The sequence below is a fragment of the Euprymna scolopes genome, chromosome 29, assembly GCF_053919585.1.
Source record: "Euprymna scolopes isolate OS-2025 chromosome 29, ASM5391958v1, whole genome shotgun sequence".
Classification (NCBI taxonomy): Eukaryota; Metazoa; Mollusca; class Cephalopoda; order Sepiida; family Sepiolidae; genus Euprymna; species Euprymna scolopes.
This window is the reverse complement of record NC_136510.1, coordinates 60,617,258-60,643,877: the sequence shown is the minus strand read 5'-3', so window position 1 is coordinate 60,643,877 and position 26,620 is coordinate 60,617,258. Positions and strand designations below refer to the sequence as shown.

At 36.4% G+C, this 26,620-nt stretch overlaps 2 protein-coding genes across 3 annotated transcripts in view; one reads left to right on the top strand and one right to left on the bottom strand.

The window, feature by feature from the left end:
* Positions 1-26,620, bottom strand: part of LOC145252660 (uncharacterized) — a 684,850-nt gene that overhangs the window by 223,475 nt on the left and 434,755 nt on the right. The gene's annotated exons all lie outside the window — the stretch shown is intronic.
* LOC145252661 (fatty acid-binding protein homolog 6-like) overlaps positions 1-26,620 on the top strand; it is a 175,998-nt gene that overhangs the window by 5,240 nt on the left and 144,138 nt on the right. The window lies entirely within an intron of this gene.

Below are 26,620 nucleotides of genomic sequence, written 5' to 3'. Positions count from 1 at the left end.
ACCACTTATCAAGGCCCGGAAGCCACTCAGGGATAAGGGTTATTGCAAGTACAGTACGTTAGTGTGGAGATTTGATGAAGTGTTTACTTAAGGGGCGGTTCATTAGGAATTTGTTAACATTGGACTTGAACACATCCAAGTTGTATTCAAGTGGGAAGTAGGCAGATGGAACAGAGTTCCACAGGCATGCAGTTCTAAGAAAGAAGCTTTGTTCATGGAATCCACGTTTTGATTTAGGCACAGATAAAGAGTAGGGGAAATTTTTCACAGTGGATTCAGCTAGACGGGTGTTTTTTGTGAAAGATTGGCGAGGGGGGACCAGAGATTGGAGTTCAGACAAGCACCTGCCATGGAAATAACGATAAAACAAGGATAGGCTCGCAACGTCTCTTCTGTGGGAGAGAGGCTGCAGGGTAGAGAAAAGGGCATCCCCCACTAAGCCACGAAGTCTATTTTGTACTCTGTCAAGGCAGGATAGGCTATTTTAGCAGCTCCTGCCCAGATATGGCAGCAGTATTCCATCCTTGGACGTACTTGGCTTTTATGTAGATAGAAAATTGCATCAGTAGTGAGATATCTTCTGGAGCGGTAAAAGGATCCCACCATCTTTCCAGCGACCTTGACAACAGACTTGATGTACATGTTCCATTTCAGATCAGGAGTAAAGGTCAAACCCAGAAGCTTGTCAAAACACGGGGCTTCTCCTAGACGAGAGCCATCCATTTCAATTGATGCCAGATGGGGATCAGAGCGTTGATGATGTAAAGATAGGAGTTTGGTTTTAGATGCATTAAAGTTAACCAGCCACGACTTCCCCCACTGAACCACAGGCTCGAGATCAGAGGAGAGAGAATCAGAGAGAACTTTGTCATTTACAGCCTTTGATGTGTTGCCGTAGATGGTCGTGTCATCAGCATAGATGTCAACGAATAATTTAAGTATGTGTTTAGGGAGGTCATTGATGTAGATCAGGAAGAGAGTTGGGCCCAGGATTGACCCCTGAGGAACTCCAGCATTAATACTGCAGGCCTCTGATTTTTGTCCATCGACCACTACTCTTATGAGCCTATCGGAGAGAAATGATTTAATGATTGAGAAAACATTTCCAGTTATACCGTAGCTGGAAATCTTGTGAAGTAGGCCCTTATGCTCTCTTTCCCCTGCTGGCAGCAGACACTGCCTGGGCTTTTCTTTAGTAGTGCTCGTGCCCGCGCCAATACTTCCGATATGTCCATCTCGTCCACTTGGGATGAGGCACAGAGCAGATCTTCCACACTCTTATGTAAGCCTGCAACAAAGGCACACACCAAGCCTTTGTCTGACATCCCTCCAAAAAGGACCGATAGCTTTTTTAGTTCAGCCAGGTACACATCCACCGTTTCCCTGGGATGTAATTTTCGGGCCATGAATTCCTTCCATGCAGTAATTGGATCTAACGCAAATGCTGTAAAAAGGGCGCACTTGATGCAGGTGAAATCTGTTTTCTTCTCATCAGCCAACTGCTGGTATACTGTATATGCTCCCCCAGTGTGGCGCATTGGAACCACGCATTCCATACACTTCACCCCACTGAGCTGGCATATTAATTCTGCTTTTTCCACCCATTCCTGCACTGAGTGATCAGTGCTATTGCCATCAAACAGGGGAATTAGCTTGGGTTCAAATCCTGACGTCATGCCGAAATAGCTTGTGTTTGTTATAACTCTACTTTCAACTGAGTCGTTGTTTGTTTCGTTCATCACACTCTGTTCTTCTACCTCTTCTTTTACACACGTCCGTTCACTTTAGTGACTAAAAATCGTCTGTCCTCTCGCTTTCCTTTCCTCGTTATTTATGGAACCAGTGTATGAGATTCTCCGAGATTACCCAAGATTCCCCGAGACTTTTTTTCCACATAAACGCATGCAGGCGCCATCTTGATTCTCAATTTGTGCTCTGCAGGCACAAACACGCAGCTGCTTTAACGGTAAGCCACTTCTTTCTCCTCACTTCTGAAAAAAATATGTGAAAAATGGCTTAAATAAGCCTGTTTTGATATTAAAATTTAAAAAATCGGTAGGTAACCGGGTGTTTTTGGGTGTGTGTGGTCGGTCGGGGGTGTTAATGAAAACCTAAGAATAAGCGAAGTAAAAAAAAAAACAGAAAAACGAACGTTACGTGAAAAATGGCTTGAATAACACTGGTTCAATATCTAAATTCAAAAAATCGAAAAAAAAGAAGACATCTCACACCACGATTCGAACCAAAACGTTTAGATAATAACCCAACGCTCTAACCAACTGAGATAATACAATGTACATGAAATTTAGTCAGTTCTTCAACTATTTAAACTAAATCAGGTCATGACGTCATCTGACGCATGCGTAGAACCGATCTCGTCATGAGAGGACGGTTTTTGTTGACCTCCCCTCCCCTGTAGAATATTGTCGATTTCAGGGTGAAAAAATTAACGTTTTTGGCCAATTTTTCGATATTTTTCGGGCGAAGGATGGAGCTTCAATATGGTACCAAGTTTGTGAATTTTTGTTCTGTCGCTCAAAAGTTTTTAGCGGACTGTGTGTCTGCTAAAAACTTTCAACAGACAGAACAAAAATTCACAAACACATACATACATACATACAAACATACACACATTTTCGCTTTTATATATATAGACTAGCGGGTGGGGTACCTGGCGTTGCCCGAGTGTTTGTAGGTGTGTGTCGTTGTTAATGAAAACCTCAGAATAAGCGAAGTAAAAAAGAAAACATAAAAATGAACGTTAAAACTTAAGCGGGGAGTACCCGGGTGTGAGGTAATCAAAACATCGAAAAATAACCAAAAAAAACTAACGTAAGGCAGACGAACGATGTTAAATGCAAAAATCGAAAAATCAAAAAAGAAACAGAAAAACGAACGTTAAAACTAAAAAGAAAAAAAAACATGTGAAAAATGACTGTTTCGATATTAAAATTTTAAAAATCGGTAGGTAACCGTTTTTTTTTTGTGTGTGTGTGGTCGGTCGGGGTGTTAATGAAAACCTAAGAATAAGCGAAGTAAAAAAAAACAAAACAGAAAAATGAACGTTACATGAAAAATGGCTTAAATAGAACTGGTTCAATATTTAAATTTAAAAAATCGAAAAAAAAAAGACATCTCACACCACGATTCGAACCCAAAACATTTATATAATGAACCAACACTCAAACCAACTGAGCTAACATGACGTACATGAAATTTTGTCAGTTCTTCAACTATTTAAACTAAATCAAGTCATGACGTCATCTGACGCATGCGTTGAACCGGTCTCGTAATGAGAGGACGGTTTTTGTTGACCCTCCCCTCCCCTGTAGAAAATTGTCGATTTCAGGGTGAAAAAATTAACGTTTTTGGCCAATTTTTTGATATTTTTCGGGCGAAGGATGGAGCTTGAATATGATACAAAGTTTGTGAATTTTTGTTCTGTCTGTCAAAAGTTTTTAGTGGACACACAAACACACATACATATATGATGATTGCAACGTCTTGTCAGGCGAGTGCCACTCCCTCAGACATTTAAAATCCATGAGCACAAATGCCTAAGGGAGTATCTATACAAATATGATGTTACAGAGTCTTAGCTTTGTACGACAGCTAAGTCTCTCTCTCGGTTCAAAATGTTGAGATCCAGCAACAAGCAAGAGCAAGATAGCCAGCAACAAATTAAACTGCAGACCAGCTTAATGCGGGTAATGGTCTTCCGCTTTATGGTTTTTTTAATCAGAGATTTGCTTCTCCAAGAAAGGTTGCCTTCACCACGGCTTACGGGAGCCCTCTCCACCCCAATACACATATACACACACACAAATATACGCAGTGCTAGTTGGCCGTTGACCCAGAAAAAGTGTTCATTCGCCCTTTGGAAGGTCTTGTTTTTAATCCTTCAGGGAGACTAGCCGCCCTCCTCACCAAACAAGTCTGGTGGGGGAACCAGTTTAGTCGCCGGTGACCCGACCATGAGGCAGGTAGTACTGGGTTACATGGTACCAGTAGCACATTATATGACCTGACATACATATATACAAACATACATACATACACACATTTTCGCTTTTATATATATAGAGGATATAGATATATATCGGCTTATTTGTTACAATCCAAAAATCACGTAAATAGATCAAGTACTGGAATTTTGTATTGAATTCAGTCCTAACGTAATTAATTAATTAGTAAATACCGATCATTATGAATTTTAATTATGTATATATGATTATATATTTGTATGTATTGGATTCATTCTTAAACTAATTAACCGATCATTATGAATTTTAATTATATATATATGATTATATATTTCTATTATTGGATTCACTCCAAAATAAATTAACTGATCATTATGAATTTTAAGATTTGTATATGTTTATATATTTGTATGTATCGGATTCACCCCTAAACTAATTAACCGATCATTTCATGATTTTACTTATGTGTGCTTGATCATATATTTGCATTATTGGATAAATTCTGAAACTAATTAACCGATCATAATTTTAATTATGTATATATGTATAGATATTTCTACATATTAGATTTACTCCTAAAGTAATTAACTGGTCATTATGAATTTCATTTATGCGTATATTGTTATATATTTGTATGTATCAGATTCTCTTCTAAACTAATTAACTGGGCATTATACATTTTAATTATGTGCATATGATTATATATTTCTATGTTTTGAATTCACTCTTAAACCAATTAACAGATCATTATTAATTTTAAGGATGTGTATATGTTTATATGTTTGTATGTATTGGATTAACTCCTAAACTAATAAAGCGATCATTAATAATTTCAATTATGTATGTATGATTATATATTTCTATGCATTGTATTAACTCCTCAACTAATTAACCGATCATAATGAATTTTACTTATGTGTGCATGTTTATATATTTCTATGTATTGGATTCACTCCTAAACTAATTAACCGATCATTAATAATTTCAATTATGTGTGTTTGATCATATATTTCTATGTATTGATTTTACTCCTAAACTAATTAACCGATCATTATTAATTTTAATTATGTGTATATGATTATATATTTCTATGTGTTGGATTCGCTAGTAAACTAAGTAACCGATCATTATTAATTTTAATGGTGTGTATATGATTATATACTTCTATTATTGGATTAATTCTTAAACTAATGAACCAATCATTATGTATTTTAATTGTGTGTATATGTTTAATATTTCTACGTATTAGATTTACTCCCAAACTAACCGATCATTATAAATTTTAAGAGTGTGTATAATTTACCAGTCATTATGAATTATAAGGATGCGTATGTTTATATATATGTATGTATGTATTGGATTCACTCCTAAACTAATTAATCGATCATTATGAATTTTAATTATGTGTATATGGTTATATATTTTTGTGTCTTGGATCCACTCCAAAACTAATTAACTGATCATTATGAATTATATGTAATGTATATATTTGTATATGTCTCTGGATGTCATATTCCAAAAATCACATACAATGGTCACTTACTTTGTTAATGTGTATAAGGAATTCTATCGAAGTAATAAGGTATTTATACAGTATAGTATTCATATAAAAAACATGTTAAATCATCGAGTAGTTTCATCTTTATGTTCGAAATAAAATACTTGCACAGTATCCTTTCCAAGAAATAAGATATGTGTGCAGTATAGTACTCACATGAAAAAACAAAGAATATCTTACGTGTGACGTACATAAGTTATTAAAACCGTAAATCCTGTTAAATATTCGAGTTACATATGAAAAATATAGTGCTTCTTCACTATAGCACCCAGATAAAAAAAACAAATTCTTACCCCTGACGTACGGAAAATTTAGCACAACAAAAAATTTCATAAAAGTATTGAGTTCTTTCATTTTTAAATTAGTCCAAAGGTACTTGTACAGTATCTCACACAAGAAATAAGTTACTTGTGCAGTATAGTACTCATATGAAAAACATAGTAAATTTTACTTGCGACATACATAAAAGTAATCATAATCGAAAATCCTATCATATATTTGAGTTGAATGACATTTATATAAGAAATAAGGTGATTCTTCACTATAGCACTCTAATATAAAAACAAACTCTCACCTGTGACACACGGAAAATTTAGCACAACCAAAAATTATGTAAAATCATCGAGTAGTTTTATCTATATCTTAGAAATGACGTATTTGTACATTATCCTACCCAAGAAATAAGGTACTTGTGCAGTATAGTATTCATATGAAAAAACAAAGAAAATCCTACCTGTGACGTGCATTAAAGTTATTAAAACCAAAAATCATGTAATATATTCGTGTAGTATGACTTTTAAATGAGAAATAAGGTTCTCCTTCACTATAGCACTCTGATGTAAAAACAAAAACTCTTACCTGTGACATACAGAAAAGTTTGCACAACAGAAAATTATGTAAATTATTTTTAAATATGTGTTGTGCATTACCCGCCCTTGGTAAGGAAATATTTTTCCATATACGTGCTGGAAATTTCCTGTCATAGTACAATTTTTTCATACATATAATACCCGTCTTAGGATAGGTAAAATATTCTTTTGCTCAAGATGGCAAATGATACATAGACATAAAAAATTCCTCTATACTAAGAATAACAGGTATGTTCAAAATTTTTCTCATTGTCTTATACGGTACCGAGCAATGCCAGGTGGCCTTGCTAGTCTAATATATAAATCTCACTGTGTGTGTGTGTCTGTCTCCGTTTTTCAAATTGTATCTCCTAGACGGATGGTCGCTTGACGGCGTGCAGTAGCTCAAAAGATTGCATATAGGGTGCAGAATTTTCTTAGGGGTGTTTAATTGATTAAAACAATTGTTAAGGGATTAAAAAAAGGGGTTTAAACTTGAAAGAAATGACAACTTGACGAGTATAGTGCCCATGTTGTCGTTGTGTGCATTCGCACGATCTGTAACAGAGATTTATTTAGTTAGCAAACTAGCAATTCAGCCCGGTTTTGCTCGGGCCCTATGTACTGTTCATAACTTTATGTGCATCTTTTAATTTTAGTGTGCTCGATATGACAAATTGATTAGCAGCTTATGTTTACTTGATTAAATTTTGATACTTTGAACATATTTTCCCCAAACTTTAATTTTCGTTCAATCAGTTGGTTCTATTCATTTTTTATCCGACGACAAAACGTGTAGGGTTTCATGATTGAACGATATTTTTTCAGGAATTCCTATTTGAGTCACGTAAATTATTTCAAGTTGAGAGTATATCAAATGAAGCAGTCCAAAATAAAAACAAAGAATTCATTTTTTTCTTTTTTTTTATTCAAAAACAAAATGTATGGGTTTTCTGTGATCGGACGATATTTATTTAGGAATAAATTCCTATTTGAATCACTTAAATTATTTCAAGTTTAGAGTGTACCCAATGACGCAGGTCAAAATAAAAACAAAGATATGTTGCTTTTCAACAAATTAGTTTTTTTTATCCGATGACGAAACGATATTTTTTCATGTAAATAGATCCAATAATGGAATTTTGTATGGAATTCATTCCTAAACTAATTAACCGATCATTATGAATTTTAAGAGTGTGTATATTTTTATATATTTCTACGTATTAGATTTACTCCCAAACTAGTGCTAGAGCACTCTGACATAGAAACAAACTCTCACCTGTGACACGCGGAAAAAAGTTAGCACAACAGAAAATTATGTAAAATTATCGAGTCGTTTCATCTCTATCTTAGAAATGACTTACTTGTACATTATCCTACCCAAGAAATAAGGTACTTGTGCAGTATAGTACTCATATGAAAAAACAAAGCAAATCGTATCTGTTACGTACATAAAAGTTAAAACTGAAAACCATGTAATATATTCGAGTAGTATGACTTTTAAATGAGAAATAAGGTTCTCCTTCACTATAGCAATCTGATGTAAAAACAAAGTTTTACCTGTAACATACAGAAAATTTAGCACAACAGAAAATTGTGTAAATTATTTAAAATATGTGTTGTACATTACCCGCCCTAGGTAAAGAAATTTTTATATACGTGCTGTAAATTTCCTGTCCTAGGGAAGATACACTTATTTCATACATATAATACCCGTCTTAGGATAGGTAAAATATTCTTTTGCTCAAGATGGCAAATGATACATAGACATAAAAAATTCCTCTATACTAAGAATAACAGGTATGTTCAAAATTTTTCTCATTGTCTTATACGGTCCCGAGCAACGCCGGGTGGCCTTGCTAGTCTAATATATAAATCTCACTATGTCTGGCTGTGTGTGTGTATGTGTGTCCGTCTCCGTTTTTCAAATTGTATCTCCTTCTAGACGGATGGTCGCTTGACGGCGTGCAGTAGCTCAAAAGATTGCATATAGGGTGCAGAATTTTCTTAGGGGTATTTAATTGATTAAAACAATTGCTAAGGGCTTCAAAAAAGGGTTCAAACTTGAAAAAAATGACACCCTGACGAGGGTAGTACAAAGGCGTCATTCCGTGCATGTGTACATCGTGTAAAAGAGAGATGTCTTTATTTAGATATTTCACATTATTATAAACTGTTTGCCTCTTTGGTGTAGTTTCGAGCTCCATCATTTTTTTTTTTTTACATTCCGATATTCTTGATTTTTAACTGTTATTATCTAATAAATACACCTTAAAAATACAGAAGAATGTTTTTGAACGAAAATGTTGCATTCAAAATATATATATCAGTTTATTTGTTATATTCTCAAAATCACGTAAACAGATCAAGTAATGGCATTTTGTATTGGATTTATTCCTAAACTAATTAACTGATCATTATGAATATGTGTATATATTTATATATTTGTATGTCTTGGATTCACTCCTAAACTAATTAACCAATAATTATGAATTTTAATTACGTTTATATGATTTGTATGCCTTTGATCCACTTCTAAACTAATTAACTGACTATTGTGAATTTTAATTATTTGTATATGTTTGTATATTTTTATGTATTGGATTCACTCAAACTATTGAAGCGATCATTATGAATTTTATTAATTTTATATGCTTATATATTTCTATGTATTGGATTCATTCCTAAACTAATTAACCGATCATTATGAATTTTAAGAGTGTGTATATGTTTATATATTTATATGTATTGGATTAACTCCTAAACTAATTAACCGATTATTATGAATTTTAATTATGTGCATATGATTATATATTTCTCTGTATTGGATTCACTACTAAACTAATTAACCGATCATTATAAATTTTAATTATGTTTATATGTTTATGTATTTCTATGTATTGGATTCACTACTAAACTAATTAACCGATCATTATGAATGATTAGTATGCGTGTAAGATTATATATTTGTATGTACTGGATTCACTCCTAAACTAATTAACCGATTATTATGAATTTTAATTATGTGCATATGATTATATATTTCTCTGTATTGGATTCACTACTAAACTAATTAACCGATCATTATAAATTTTAATTATGTTTATATGTTTATGTATTTCTATGTATTGGATTCACTACTAAACTAATTAACCGATCATTATGAATGATTAGTATGCGTGTAAGATTATATATTTGTATGTACTGGATTCACTCCTAAACTAATTAACCGATTATTATGAATTTTAATTATGTGCATATGATTATATATTTCTCTGTATTGGATTCACTACTAAACTAATTAACCGATCATTATAAATTTTAATTATGTTTATATGTTTATGTATTTCTATGTATTGGATTCACTACTAAACTAATTAACCGATCATTATGAATGATTAGTATGCGTGTAAGATTATATATTTGTATGTACTGGATTCACTCCTAAACTAATTAACCGATCATTATGAATTTTAATTATGTGTATATGTTTATATATTTGTACGTATTGGATTCACTAATAAACTAATTAACAGATCATTATGAATTTTAACCATGTGTTATTTATAAAACTCACTATGTCTGTCTGTGTCAGCCTGTTTATCTCCATTTTTTCAAACTGAATCTCTCCCCAGACGAAAAGTTGCAGAGCGATGCTAGACGAGTCAAATAATTGCATCTTTTGTGGACCGTTTTTTTTTTATTTCAGTAAAAATTAGCTGCTAAGGGATCAAAAAGAAATTGGAACTTGGCAGATTTAAGTCGACTAAAAGTTCTCGTGCACATATGTGTACAGATACATTTATACGTTAATGTAGTAAATGTTTAGCCATTTCTCATTCAACTGATGTTAGCTCAGGCTGGAGTGCTATAAGTTTTACTTTCGATTTTAGTTGATGGCACCGAAGTCATTCTTTTTTTTTTTATATACTTTTTAAATTACTACTATAAATTGGGTACAATATAATATGTAATAATCGATATAGAGTTGACTATACAAAATCTGCATGTATTAAAATATCATATTTAAACATATTTTATGACCGGGCAACGTCGGGCGCCCCTTGCTAATGTACACATAATTTTTTCATTTAAGATTAATGTTATTCATAATTGCACAAAATATGAATTAAAAATTTATGAAAAATATAATTTGATTAACCCTTTTCTTATTATATATCAACTGAAAATATGCAGTATTTAAACAATTAATCGGGAAAATATTTAGCAATTTTCTTTTACAAAACAATCAAACTAAACACTATAAATAAATATTTGAAGGTATAAATAACTTAAAAACTTTTGATATGCCGTAAGACAACCAAACCATAATTAAGTGAATCTTTTCAAACTCAGCAATCTTTAAATAATTTTCAATTTAAAATAATTTTGAACCCATAATTTTCTTATCTCAAATTGTTCTTGTTCCATTAAGAATTTGAAGTAACTTTTATTTTAATCTTTTTATTTTATCTCCCGTAGTAAGGATTAAATATTCAACTCCACATTTTATCTATCAGGCCCATATGAACTATTTTAGTATAAATTTTAAAACAAAATAAACGCAAATAAACATTCACACAACAGTAATTAAATCTATTTTGCTCTTCTTTATAATACTCTACATGTTCTCTTAAATCCTCTTCCTCTCACAGTAAACATTAAGCAGGCGAAACTTTTGAAAGCAGCATTGCAAAATACGGAAAAACTAAAAATTCCCTCTCAATTATTAAACCCTTTCTCTCTGATAGGCTTATAAGAGTAGTTGTCCATGGCGGCCCATCAAGGTTCCATCCTGGCCCTAACTCTCTTCTTGATCTTTATCAATGATCTCTCAAATCACATTCTTAGATCATTCATAGACATTTATGCAGATGACAACACAATCTATGTTAACACTTCAAAGGCTGGTAATCACAAACATCTTTCTGATTCTCTCTCTTCTGATCCTTTTCCCCCATTACACCACGTGCAATTGAAAAAAGCAGTTAGTTAATTTTGATGCAACTAAAACCAAGCTTCTCTCTTTTCATAATAATCGATCTGACACCCATCACAGCCAAATTGTAATGAATGGTTCTCGCCTTGAGGAAACTCCATGTTTGGACAAGCTTCTGATACTGACCTTCACTCCTGATCTGAAATTGAACACATACATCAAATCTGTTGCCAAGATCGCTGGAAAAATGGTTAGATCAATTTACCGTTCCAGTAAATATCTTATTGCCAATGTAATCCTTTATCTGTATAAGAGCCAAGTACGTCCTAACATGGAGTACTGTTGCCACATTTGGGTAGGTGTTGCTCGGTGCGCCTTATCTTGCTTTGATAGAGTTCAAAACTGGCTTCAAAACCTAAGTAGTTGATGCCCTTTTCTCTTTTCTGCAATCTCTTTCTCACAGAAGAGATATTGCGATCCTGTCTTTGCTCCATCATTATTTTCATGGCAATTGTTCATCTGAGCTCCAATCTATGGTCTCCCCTTGCCAAACTTTCACAAAAACACTCGACTAGCTACAACCACTATCAACAATTTCCCCCACTTTCTATCTGTGCCTAAATCTAAACATAGATTCCTAGAACTGTCCACATATGGAACACTCTTCCATTGGCCTGCTTTCCAGCCAACTACAGTAGGCCTACAGTATGGTAGCATTCAAGTCTAATGTAAGCAAGTTCTTAGTGAACTGTCCCTTTAAAAAATCTAATTCTACCCAACTTACATCATTAACGATTAACTACCACCTTACGTTCATTAATCTTTATCCTTGAGTAACCTTCAGGCCTTCATATGTGGTGAAGCAGTGTCTTCAGAACAGATAGAAAAAAAAAAAAAAAAAAAATCCCAGATTGCCTAAAAAAGAAACATAACAATGGCAACGCTAGTAAAAAAAAAAAAAAAAAAGAAAAAAAAGGGAATGACTGAGTTGGAAAACAGAACTCTTTAATCTCTATTTATGCTCTCTGAAAGTGAATTACTTCCCTGGAGCATTCTTCCACTTTCCTTCTTTTTTAATTATCGTCAGCCTGCATAAAGTCCTGCTGTGTTTTTAACTTACTCTGACTTCGACTCTTTCATAACAATTTATGAACCTAAAATGTAGAAATACCGCCGACCTGACTGACTGGGTTTGGACCCCATGAAACTGAATGCTGCTGACACTTGGCATTATTGGAAAAAAATCTTTTAACACTTTCCTGGTCACTAATTCTGAGCCTTCGGACAAGTTAAAACTCAATTTATTGATCAACCTTGTTTCTCTGGCTATTTATCACTACATTTTGGATGTGAACCATTACGTTCTAGAGGGCGTTTTGTTCAGCCGAAAAATGTTTTCTGTCAACGTATATTGGTGACACTGCAGCAACAGGCAAATGAGAACATGGATCAATATTTGCTGTCCTTGAAAGAACTCGCTAAGGACTGTGATTTCCAGGCCATGACAGTAACAAAGGTGAGGGACTATTATATTACGGATAATTATAAACGGAATATCGTCGTTCCACAGATGCTCTTTGAGAACAAAACACATGGCATACGACCGTAATCGAAATAGCCCAGATACAGCTAACTTCATATTCCTAATGAGATTTTCTGATTATCTCTGTGTCTATGGCAAAAAACAGAAGTAGCAGTGGTTTACACTGAGCAACCTACAGTAACAGTCTGCTTTGTACTGGAACATGACAGGGTGAAATGCTCTGCCAAAAATTCAATCTGTAGGAATTGTAAACAAAATGGTTATTTTGCTCGAATTTACAGATCATGAACTGCTACAGACTATGGTAAGTATCTTTTTGCTGCTACATTTACTTCGTGTGCTCTCTCTGAGAGTCTATCTCATTCATCCTTATGGGGAGAAATCAAGGGGAAGCCTATGGCGATACTGGGAGCTTTGATAATTTCATCCATTCTGATAAAGTAAAGAGGCTTGGATTAGATATCACACAAAGTACTGAGAGGATTTTAATGGCTAGCAGTTCTCATTCATCTACTACTCTCAGACATTGTATTATATCTTTGTCTTAATGAAATGTTGGACGATAATATCAAGCTATTGATTATTGTCAACCTATGCAGTGATATCATCCTTAGACATATAAGTTTAAGTCTTCAATGGAAATACCTTTTGGAAGATCCCTTCCCCCTGACACTGTTTGTTAACCGCCCCCTATCCTTCTCTATTTATGAATTTAATCCCTAACTGTTGCCCAATAGAAGTTAAAGCCAGGAAACATACCTTATTGGATGCCAAATTTATTCAGTCTGAAATATGCTGTTAGTATACGGAAACTATTATAGTGACCTCTCAATCTCCATGGCGAGCTCAAACCTTTATTACATCTCCTGAGAATCACAGGAAGAGACTTGTTGTAGATTACTCCCTAACGAAAAACAGATTCACTCTCCTCGATGCTTCTTCGAATGGAAGACATGGTAAATGAGATTGCCACTTACCAAGTTTTCAGCACTCTTAATCTAACCAGCGCTTATCAAGTTGCCATCACGCCAGAAGAACGAAAATACACAGCCTTCTAAGCTTCTGGATCTCTGTATCGGTTTTATTAAATACCGTTTGGAGTAACAAATATAGTAGCAAGTCATCAATGACATCATCAAACAAGTAGACCTCCGAGGAAGCTTCACCTACATTGACAATGTTACAAGTTGTGGAGAAAATCAAGTTAAGCATGACACTAATTGAAAAGGTTCATGAGTGTTGTGACTAAGTATGAACTGTCAATGAAAGAAAATGTCACTACTCACCTCTGTAAACTTGCTTGGATATGCTGTAAGAAAAGGCTCGGTAAAAGCTGACTCTGATAGGCTCAAAAAATTTATGGACTTGTTTGTCCATCAAGACCTTCCTCTTCTTCGACAAGCTATGGGAATGTTCTTTCATTGTTCCAGGCGGACATTAAACTTCTCTGAGAAATTACATTCCCTAACCCTAACCAGGATTACCACTTTCCTCTCACTAAGGAACAAAGAGATACCTTTAGATACCCGAAGAAAGAAATTTCTAAATCACCCCTTGTAACCATAAACTCTTCTATGTCTTTTGAAGTCAAAACAGATGCTTCAGAACATACCATTGTTACATTTTTGACCCAAGAACTTTGACCATTGCTGAGCAAAAGCATTCTGCATCTGAAAAGTAGATCTATACAATCGTAGAAGCACTCCAAAAATGGTGATATTTACTAATCGGTAAAAATTTTAAGCTGATCACTGACCAAAAATCAGTCTCCTTGATGTGCAATCCCCAAGGGAAAGAGCAAAAATAAAAATGAGATACTATCACACGATCGAAGCTAAATTTTTCCTGTTTTAGCTATGACATTGCTTATCGCCCTGCTGCAGATGCCTTGTCTTAAATTTCTTCCTCTACTACCACTATTAGCAGGTTATACTCCTTGCACTCAGACTTATGGCACCCACAGGTGACCAGAAATGATAAATTTTGTTGGGAGTATGAATCTGTCATATTCTGTAGAAGATGTAAGAGCAATTATATAAATCTGCTGGGTCTGTTGCAAAGTAAAGCCTAGGTATCTTAATGTGACATCTCAAACTCTCATAAAAGCAAGTCAACCATTTGAAAGAATGATTGTGGATTTCAAGAAATCATTACCTTCAAATACTCACAACCGCTACATGCTGACAATGATTGACGAATACTCTTGTTTTCTTTTTGCTTTCCTATGTGCCAATGTTTCAACTGCCACTGCCTGGAAACTCCTGATTAGCCTATTATCTATATTTGGAAATTTGGAAATCTTTTTTGTATACTCCGCTTATGGAGTGTCTTTGTAGTGACATGCAAGAAACATAACGTCTGTATAAGGAACATTTCAGTTGCGCATACAGCTGCGTGTGTGGCCTATCGGTGCCTTTTCTGGGAAAAGCAACTGACAACAATAATTCACGTGAGAAAATGATCCCGTCAGAGACAAAGCGCCGAAGAGTTAGCAAACTTGAATAAAACACCCTGCTCGTTGGTAGTGTTGACGGCCTTATATATGTATGTAGTTCGTATGTAACTGGAGAGCATCTCAACAGGATACATATTCCTACGCCGAATGGTCACTAAGCAGTGACGCTGTTGTCTATACGCACGCAATTTCTGTGCACAAAACTAAAACTCTGTCTTTTTTCGCCGACGTAGCTGGAAGCACCTAACGTGACAAAGATGTTTTTTTTTTTTAATTATATTATTATGAAGAACGGATTCCAAAATATTTTTTCTGACAGCTTTTGGTGGAGCCAGTTTGAAACCTATAAAAAAGGCACGCGTGCCAAAACCAATCAGTCGAGTCAGATTTTTCCTGTCGGGTAGACCAGCTCTTCGATCACTCACTCCGTCTCCTGACGTTAAACCATGAATATGATTGTTGTGCGCCTTGCACTTGAAGTTGCAAATTTTCGTGGATTTATTACCAAAAAAATATATTTATAGAAATTTACATTGCCTAAATTATATGCCTGGAACTATAAATAATTTTGTTGGCCTTTTTCATAAAAAAAGAAACATTTTTCTAAAGAAATTACACCTGTATCAGACAGAGCAAGGTTTCTCCCTTTATTTTTCCTTACGCATTTTATTCAAGACCTACCAGACTAAATACATATATAGAGAGTCCTAGCGATAGGTGTATCAGAAGTTTTGTAGGAATTTTTGACACCCCTAACACGAAACTGCGAATAAAATATAAAAATCTCGTAATTTCTCCGTTAAAAGTGGGTTATTTATTTTCTTTATGGATTATACTTCCAAAATAAACTATTAAAGTTGTTTTAAAAGTAATAGAAATATTTTTTTTTAAACAGTAATGAATTTTCCGAACTCAATATTTTTCAATTTTTAAACTTTAAAAATCTATCAAAATTTTTCTATTGATTCTATTCTTACATTTTCAGGGTCAATGTGAAATTTTATGCTCTTTCCAATAAACCGAATATAATATTTTAGACAAACGTTTTTTTTTAATTCACGCCCCCTCATTTTCAAGTTTCTATTAAAAAGTAAATAATTAATTTACTCACCGAAAAGTAAATAATTAATTTACTCACAAATTGAAGAGAAAAGGTCAATAAATAATATATTAAAATTTAAAACAAAAATCAACGCGCGCACACATGAGAATACGTCAACACAATAACATCAATCGCCTTTCTTGCTATGTTAAATGAAAATCATATTAATTTTTATATTCGATTTTTGTTGTGATACCGATTTTGAAATCTTTTTTGATATTTTGTTTGCGTCGAGGGATTAGAAAAACGTCTCATTAACAACGTACCATTAACAACGTAACATTAACAACGTATCATTAATAACGTCTCATTAACAACGTACCATTTACAACGTATCATTAACAACGTATCATTAACAACGTAACATTAACACCGTATCATTAACAACGTATTATTAACAACGTATCATTAACAACATAACATTAACAATGTAACATTAACAACGTAACATTAACAACGTCTTATCAACAACGTAAAATTAACAACGTCTCATTAACAACGTAACATTAACACCGTCTCATTAACAACGTAACATTAAGAACGTAACATTAACAACGTAACATTAACAACATAACATTAAGAACGTAACATTAACAACATATCATTAACAATATATCATTAACAACGTATCATTAACAATGTAACATTAACAACATATCATTAACAACATAACATTAACAACATATCATTAACAACGTATCATTAACAACATATCATTAACAACATATCATTAACAGCATAACATTAACAACATATCATTAACAACATATCATTAACAACATAACATTAACAACGTATCATTAACAACATATCATTAACAACATAACATTAACAATGTATCATTAACAACGTAACATTAACAACATAAAATTAACAACATAACATTAACAGCGTATCATTAACAACATAATATTAACAACATAACATTAACAACATATCATTAACAACATAACATTAACAACGTATCATTAACAACGTATCATTAACAACATAACATTAACAACAACATTAACAACATATCATTAATAACATGACATTAACGACATAACATAAACAACATAACATTAACAACATATCATTAACAACATAACATGAACAATGTAACATTAACAACGTATCATTAACAACGTATCATTAACAATGTAACATTAACAACGTAACATTAACAACATAACATTAACAACATAACATTAACAGCATAGCATTAACAACGTAACATTAACAACGTAACATTAACAACATAACATTAACAACGTATCATTAACAATGTAACAACGTCAGGTTAACTGCCACCTTAAATGCTTATTGCAGTAACAGTGATTATACTTTTTGTTGATCTGATACTGACGCGCTTTCATGTCGGACGAACAAATGGAATTCTTGCTTATTCCAGGCATTGCTACCAGTCGAACAACTCCCTTCAATCGTTAAGATAACGGACAAACTGAGAGATTGAAGGAAAATGTCGTAAGCAAAAAACAAAACAAAACAAAAAAAAAAACAATCAGGAACACAGATAGGAAATAGTTAGTATCACTCACCTCTAGAAGATAGGAATTTCTTGGCTATTAAGCCGTAGAGAAAAAAGGAGCAGAAAAAAAAAACAAACAAAAAAAACTCGCTTCTCGCAGATACGTGGTTCGTCACAAAGAACAATCCAATCGCCAGAACCACCTACACACAATCTGCCGGACACACCTCATTGCTTTCCAGCGTCCTGCCTTTCTAACGGCCGGGAATTGTCCATTTGCATAATCACGTGAGAGTAGACCCGATTCTATGAGAATTGCATGAGGTCAACGCTAATGAAAACCCATGGACGCCATCTTTGAACTCTCTTCCGCTCAGCCTGAAACACAACAGACGTATCCGCGGTAAGCTCTCTATTTCCCCTCATTTCGTCATAAATAGGGCAGGGGGGGGGGCAGTCGTTTTTGTCGGGTACTTCTTCAAGGAACTGGAGACAGCACTTCCTCCTTGCCATCTTCCTCATTACCACCGTTATTGCCACCAGTCTGTTCCATATGCGGTGTTTCACAATCAGGGCAGGGGGCACTATCCGTCTTTGTCGGGTACTCCTTCGTAAAGGCAAGACAGGTGGTCCCTCTTCCGCCTTTTCGGTATGTGCATTATATGGCTCAAAATCCTCTCCGTTGTCCTGCATCATTTCAGAAGACATCGTACTGTCTGAGTCTTCCTCTTCTTCTGAGGTAACAACATAATGGCGGGGGGGGGGGCGCAGATCTTTCACGTGGCGAGCCACACTATCCACCAAAATCCATTGAAAGCTGATTACGTTGGTCACCTCACCCCTGCCAAACCTCGTGGTACATCGATTTTGTGGTCTTTTGACCCACACGCGATCTCCAACCTGGTAAGAGCTATTCTTGGGACCTGGGGACGTAGTTGTGAGATTGGTCTCCTTTACTCGAACTTTGTATCGATAAATCCTGTTGGCAGGTGCAGTGAAGGGAGATGTGTCTTCTCTTGGTGTGATGTTATACCACTAGATAGCCTCCTGTATGGGACAGCGTATTTTAGCCACTATTCGTTTCACTGTACGGTGACATCGCACCGCTATGCCATGCTTGGAACATGTTGCTGCAGAAAGCCGTGTCATTGTCCAAAAGGATTTCATGCGGCGAGCCACATTCGAGGAACATTGCATCCAACTGCTGAATCATGCTTGCCTAGTCCTGCCTCACCAATTTCCTCCAAATGGTGAAACGCGATGAACCACAGTCTGTTAAAGTTAAAAAATGGAAGGTGCCATAATGCATGATATCCATTCCAATTCTCTGCCAATTCTCGTTAACTTCCAGCTTTCCCTTTTTCCACCTGACGGGTGCTGGGTCCATGGACTGACATTCCTCACATTTCCGTATGACTGTTTTAACGGTTGCTTTTATCATGGTTGGGCAACTTCTCCTGACAAAGTAGGTAGTGCATTGCACCCCCGGATGTCCACTACCTTTGTGAATAGCCATGATTTGACTCTGATCCAGCTCGTCTGTGTGAACCATGCCTATCACCGGGTCAAGCCCATTTTTCTTTTTTATTGCCTCAAACCACTGCTGTGGTACTCATGTCAATCGGTCAGCAATGTTTCCTGCTGATTTTTTTTTCTTTCTTTTTTTACATGGGGGTCACCACTTATCAAGGCCCGAAAGCCACTCAGGGATAAGGGTTATTGCATGTACAGTAATCAGTGAGATAGTATTGTAGTAATCATTAGTATTGGGGGTTTTGATAGAGTGTCTTACTTAAGGGGGTGGTTTGTCAGGAGTTTGTTTATGTAGGACTTGAAGACGTCCAAGTTGTAGTCAGGTGGGAAACAGGCAAGCGGCAGAGAGTTCCACTGGTGTGCAGTTCTAAGAAAGAAGTTTTGTCATGGAATCTATGTTTGGATTTAGGCACAGATAAAGAGTGGGGAAAATTATTGACAGTAGTTTCAGCAAGACGGGTGTTTCTCGTGAAAGATTGGCGAGGGGGGGGGACGAGGGATTGGAGCTCAGACGAGCACCTGCCATGGAAATAACGATAAAACAAAGACAGGCTCGCAACGTCTCTTCTGTGGGAGAGAGGTTGCAGGGAAGAGAAAAGGGCATCCCCCACTAAGCCACGAAGTCTATTTTGTACTCTGTCAAGGCAGAATAGGCTGTTTTTAGCAGCTCCTGCCCAGATGTGGCAGCAGTACTCCATCCTTGGACGTACTTGACTTTTATACAGATAGAGAATTGCATCAGTAGTGAGATATCTTCTGGAGCGTAGAAGGATCCCACCATTTTTCCAGCATCCCTGGCAACAGATTTGATGTACATGTTCCATTTCAGATCAGGAGTAAAGGTCAAGCCCAGAAGCTTGTCAAAACATGGAGCCTCCCCAAGACGAGAGCCATCCATTTCAATTGATGCCAGATGGGGATCAGAGCGTTGATGATGTAAAGATAGAAGCTTGGTTTTGGATGCAGTAAAAGTAACCAGCCACCTCTCCCCCCATTGTACCACGCGCTCAAGATCAGAGGAGAGAGAATTAGAGAGAACTTTGTCATTTACGCCCTTTGATGTGTTGCCATAGATGGTCGTGTCATCAGCATAGATGTCAACGAATGATTTAAGTATGTGTTTTGGGAGATCATTGATGTAGATCAGAAAGAGAGTTGAGCCCAGGATGGACCCCTGGGGGACTCCAGCATTAATACTGTGAGCCTCTGATTTCTGCCCATCAACCACTACTCTTATGAACCTATCAGAAAGAAATGATTTAATGATTGAGAAAACATTTCCAGTTATACCGTAGCTGGAAATCTTGTGAACTAGGCCCTTATGCCATACCTTATCGAAGGCTTTTGATATGTCAAGAGCAATTGCCCTGGAAAGGAAACCTTTGTCAAGAGATTCACTAATCCTATGTGATATAACCGTTAGCACATCTGCTGTAGATCTTGCAGAGCGGAAACCATATTGCATGTCACTAAGAAGGTTGTTTCTGTTGAGGTGGTTAACTACTTTATTTCTTTCTTTATTGATGGAACCAGTGTCATGTCCACTGTCAGCCCGTACTCTTTCACGAGCTCCTTGAGAGTGCTTAGTCACCTCCTAATAAGCATCTCGCCTGCTGCTTTGGTGGGTACTCATGCCTTTCCAGTTAGCATATCCGAGACCCAATGGTATACGCAGACAGAATCTATCTTTATGTGTAGCACCTTGCTCTGCCACTGAAGAGCCAAATTGATGCCTTTCAATACGGCGTCCAGTTCAGCTAAGTTGATATGTTGAGAGTCATCTTCAAGTCGCAGCCAACATGCATCTTCCAACACAGTTTCACGCATCTCCAAGGCTGCACCAATTCCTAGGGAGCTAGCATCGATCCATACATTCAGCTCTTTGGCGTTCACACACCAATTTCCCCGGGCCGGACCGTTCTGCTGCACAGATTCTAAGGTTTCAAACATCATACGGTGCAGTACGGCGTCCCTTGCTTCATCATCCCAGCCCTTCGTTACCGAACTTATTCTCCTTCTGAGTATTCCACAAGCCACACGAAGCCAACCTCATACCGGAAAGTGCCCGACAAGTCGACCACACAGGGAAAACATTGTTTGTCATGTAACAATGCTGGGGGCCTCTGGAATTGCATTTCCTCACTTCCACCGCAGTTCACTGCATTCTATCCTGATCACCAATCCCAGCACCCGTGCACCGTCCTTCAACCGTTCTGGGTTCTTGCACTCCAACCAGAACTGTGCCAGATGTTCTCTTACATGGGTTGTGGGCACCACGTCTTCATTGACAAAAATGTCATCAATGTAAGCAGATGCTGCATGGCTTACAACTTCTTCCTAAGATAATACTTTGCTGACAACTGCTCTCATTATCAGGGGAGCCACATTCAAACCGAACCCCAGACGGATCAGACAGACAGTATTTTTTCCCGTCGATTTCCACAGTCTGGTATGGCCACAGTATCTCATGGACCCGTACTTGTAGGTATGCTCTCCTGAGGTCCAGTAGAGACACGTTAGCACCTTTTTGTCTCCATTCGCGCAGCTTAGCCCCACAAGTATCTGCGTTGGCCATAAACACGTCTATGTAATGATTTAGTTCCCGGTAGTCCATCACCGGGCACACTTTGGTTTTGTTCCGTGATATCACAGCCATCAGGGGAATTAGGTCTTTGGGGGGGTCCCAATTTATTCTCTGGGTACGGCACAAGCCAATCATTATCTGTCCAGGTGCGGAGCTCCTGTGTGCATTCTTCATAGATTTCTGCCGGCACTGGGTATTCTGAGACTCGATTGTGTAACCTTTCAGGGGGGTGGTCCTCAGACCACTTCCATGATGCAGTCCACGTTCGGTTTTGATGGTCAAAGATGGCGGTGAAATCCGGTTCATTACAGAAATGGCTGCGCATTTAATATTTTTCCTGCCGCCCAGCTGCACTGGTCCTGTAGGCTCAACAACGACACCTCTCAGAGCTTTTATGGCGTTGATCCATGCACCACCAACATTTCGATTTACAAATATTCAGGCTTAGAACTAATTTAGATTATGTTGAATCATTTCTCCTAACAAACACACCCTGATTCCCTCGAGGAGACGGATAGCTTCAAATACCTGGGCTGCACGTTCATTGGTACCGGTCAAGGCATGAATGAGATTGAAGCGCGCATTAATGCCGCACGAGCTGCCTTTTGTCGACTCCAAAGGCGATTATGGTCACGGCCTGAAATACGTCTGAGGACAAAAATACGAATCTACCAGGCCCTCGTCCGCTCAATACTTTTGTATGGATGTGAGACCTGGCCCATACGGAAAACGGATCTGCGACGCGTAGAAGTTTTCGACCACTACAATCTCCGCCGCATTCTACATGTCCGTCCCTTGGATTTCGTCGCCAACAAAGAAGTCCGGCGTCGCTGCAATCTCCAGGCAATTACTGACCTACTGCGGGCCCGACGCCTTCGATGGTTCGGCCATGCCTCTCGCTGTGATGCGGGGGTCTTTATCCACGAGGCTATCTCCCCACGTCCTCTACCCAGCTGGAAAAAACGTGTCGGTGGCCAGCTAAGAACGTGGCTCGGGACTATCAAAGCCGACGCTGAGCTTATTTCGGGCCCGCTCATCTATGGCCTGTCTCGTTGGAGACGTGACTGGCTATTGCTCACTCGGGATCTTGCCTCCGATCGCCGGGCTTGGGCCGCAGTGGTACGAGATGTGCATCTTCATGAAGCCGACACAACTCCTCCAGGGTGAATGTCGTTTCAAGTACAAGTAATTCACTAAGTGAAACTAACCTACACTCCTCCATCTTCTCTAACCACTTTAACATGCATGGTTATCTCCAACTTTGCCGTAAGGACTCAGACAAACATATGCACAGACTTAGAGTCTATATTCGAAACACCCTTTCCTTGACTAAAGAAACAAAACTAAAATCAGACGACCAGGCCTTTATGTGTTTTAGACTAAACATGCAACATAACATTACCTACTTATTTTTTTTCTACTGCTGTCCCTCAATCCAGGACTGTACCTGAATAAACAAAGCCTCTGACAGCATAGATACAGCAATCTTCTTCGATACTAGCGCACAAGTACATGTATTTGGTGACTTCAATCTCCACCACAGTACTTGGCTTGGATTCTTTACTTACACAGACACAGCTGGTAGCATAACACATAGCGTCTCTATATCTCATTCCCTATCACAGACGGTTATATTTCCAACACGTTTCTCAGACCAGCAACATCAACATGTGGTCAGAAATAGATCTATTTCTGACCACATTTCCTGATGATTGTGTAATGAATGCCCACAGTCCACTCGGGAATGCTGATCATAATGGTAGAAATTGCCCTAAATTTTCGACCCGAAACTTAAGAGCCATTGCTTAAAACAACAATGTATTATAAAAAGACTGGCTGAGATGTCCCGTGGGGAAATATCTTTTTTCTTCCGGCTGAACCAATGAGATCACTGAATGATTCAAAATAGCGATTGAAGCACATGTTCCCATGTGGAAATTTTATAGCAAGCCACACTCAATGACTTACTCCTACAGCTGCCATTGCTCAAAGGCCGCATGCATACCGCAGATTTAACTGAGATAAGTTCAGTTCAAACAGACAGAAGTTACAGCTAGAAGTAATTGTAAGACAGAAATAGCAAAAGAGAAAATATACCCAAACCACCAGAAAACGCATCGAAGCACAGAAAATAGGAACCCACGATTTTTGGAAAATTTACAAAAGTGTAGTAAATGATGGGCAAGCAACAATTCCCCTATTATCCAGCAACCATGAAGTTGTTTGCACGGCAACTGAGAAGACTGACATGCTTGCCAGTTGGTTTGCCTCCAACTCCACATTGGATCCAGTAAACCACTCCCTCGCTGACTTTCATTTGTGGACAGAGGCCACACTAGATGATCTGAAAATCACGTCTTCTCAGGTATACGGTATCATAAAAAAACAAGATACCTCAAAAGCATGTGGACTCGATCTCATCCCGGCTGTACTCCGCTTAGGTTGCTCCAGTCCTCTCCAAACTATACAACAAATGCCTTAACAGCATTTCATGGCTGTGCATGTGCATTTGGGGAACAGTTGAAAAAGGGAAAAATCTGATCACACTCACATACCAATTTTTTAATTTTGACCCCTTAGCTGCCCTCTTTTACGGATAAAAACAGATTCAAAAGTTTTTCACATGTCTGAATGCTCTAAATACCAAATTTCAAGTCTGTAGATCAAAAATTCGTTAAGTATATAGGTTGTGAATATGTATGAGGACACAACTCAACTATACGAACTTTTATAGATATATAAAACAAATTGTAATACCTTAAAAATTGTTTTTTTTTCTGTTATAATTTGACTTTCTATATTAAACTTTATTAAAATAGTGTTTTTTTCCTTATTTGTTTGTTATATAACAAACAAATAAGGAAAAAAACAAATACTATTTTAATAGGGCTTAATATAGAGAGTCAAATTGCTTCATATAAGAGTCCTTAGACCAAAATGCTAGTCTCAATTTCTGACTCAAAGCTTTAGCTGTAATATGTTGATGCGTTGCTTTAAAACCATATACAGTTTGTGAAGTTTCTGTTGTTAACGGCCCATTCCCCGCCCCGAAGATGTGAGAGCAAAGTCTGGTAAGTTAAGTTTGGTTCCATTTATCAATAATTCTCGAAGTTCAGATTCAGAAAAATCTTCCCAGTTCAAAAATGCCACATAATGTAAAATCTATTAATTTTGTCCAATGTGTGGAATTAAAATTGATAGGTTGTATTCTTTTTAACTTTTTGCTTGGTTAACTCCTTACTCCTGAATGAATATAAAACTTAAAATTTCAATCTGTAGTGTTTTAATAATTATACTGAAATTAGATAAAATCTTTAAAAACGATTCTATAAATTGGAATAAATCGGTGATATATGAATTAATATTTACATACATCATGGCCAAAATTCTTTTGAAAGTTTTTTCTCTAACTTAAACTTCTTCAGACTTGACCATGGGATATAGAGGGATTTTGGATTTCATGAGACTGCCCCTTTATCCTCTGGATCATATTCAAAATGTGCACTTACTGATTGTGAAATTTATTATTTTTTAAATTTCAAATCAACAAGTGGCATACACATTTACAATAAAATTGATTAAATTGTAGAGTTTTGTCATGAGCTTTTGTGGGTATGCAACCATGAGTTCATAAACACATGAGCTTGATGGCGAAAGTTAACCATCTTGGTTTAAAGGATCAATTCCCAGGACGCATATCTAGAGTCAACCTTACCTATAGAAATACCTACTGTGTATTCATATAGAAGTCTTTGGTCACAACTAAGCTCATGTATTTCATCAATTTTAAAAATTGACTCTAGAGGACTGCTATTAGTGAAAAATGATATTTGGGATAAATCATGGCAATCATTTGAGCATAATTTCCCGGGGGATGGGGCACTGAATGTTGTACAGCCTTTTATGCAACCATCCATCTTTTTAAAAAGGACTTCGTTAATTATGATATAGAGAGCAACTACGTAATTGTGTGAAGATTTAAAAAAAAATGTTTGTTTTTTTAAATTGCAAACATAAAATCACTTTCTGGACCTTATTTCATCTTAACATCACATCACTTTCTGGACCTTATTTCATCTTAACATCACATCAATTTCTGGAGCTTATTTAATCTTAATATCACATCATTTTCTGGACCTTATTTCATCTTAACATCACATCACTTTCTTCACCTTATTTCATCTTAACATCACATCACTTTCTTCACCTTATTTCATCTTAACATTAAATCACTTTCTTGACATTATTTCATCTTAATATCACATCACTGTCTACACCTTATTTCATCTTAACATCACATGACTTTCTGGACCTTATTTAATCTTAACATCACATCACTGTGCGGATTTTATTTCATTTTAATATCACATCACTTTCTGGACCAAATTTCATCTTAACATCACATCACTGTCTGGATCTTATTTCATCTAAAGATCACATCACTTTCTGGACCTTATTTGATATAAACATCACATCACTGTTTACCCCTTATTTGATATAAACATCACATCACTTTCTGGACCTTATTTCATCTTAATATCACATCACTTTCTGGATCTTATTTCATCTTAACATCACATTACTTTCTGGACCTTATTTCATCT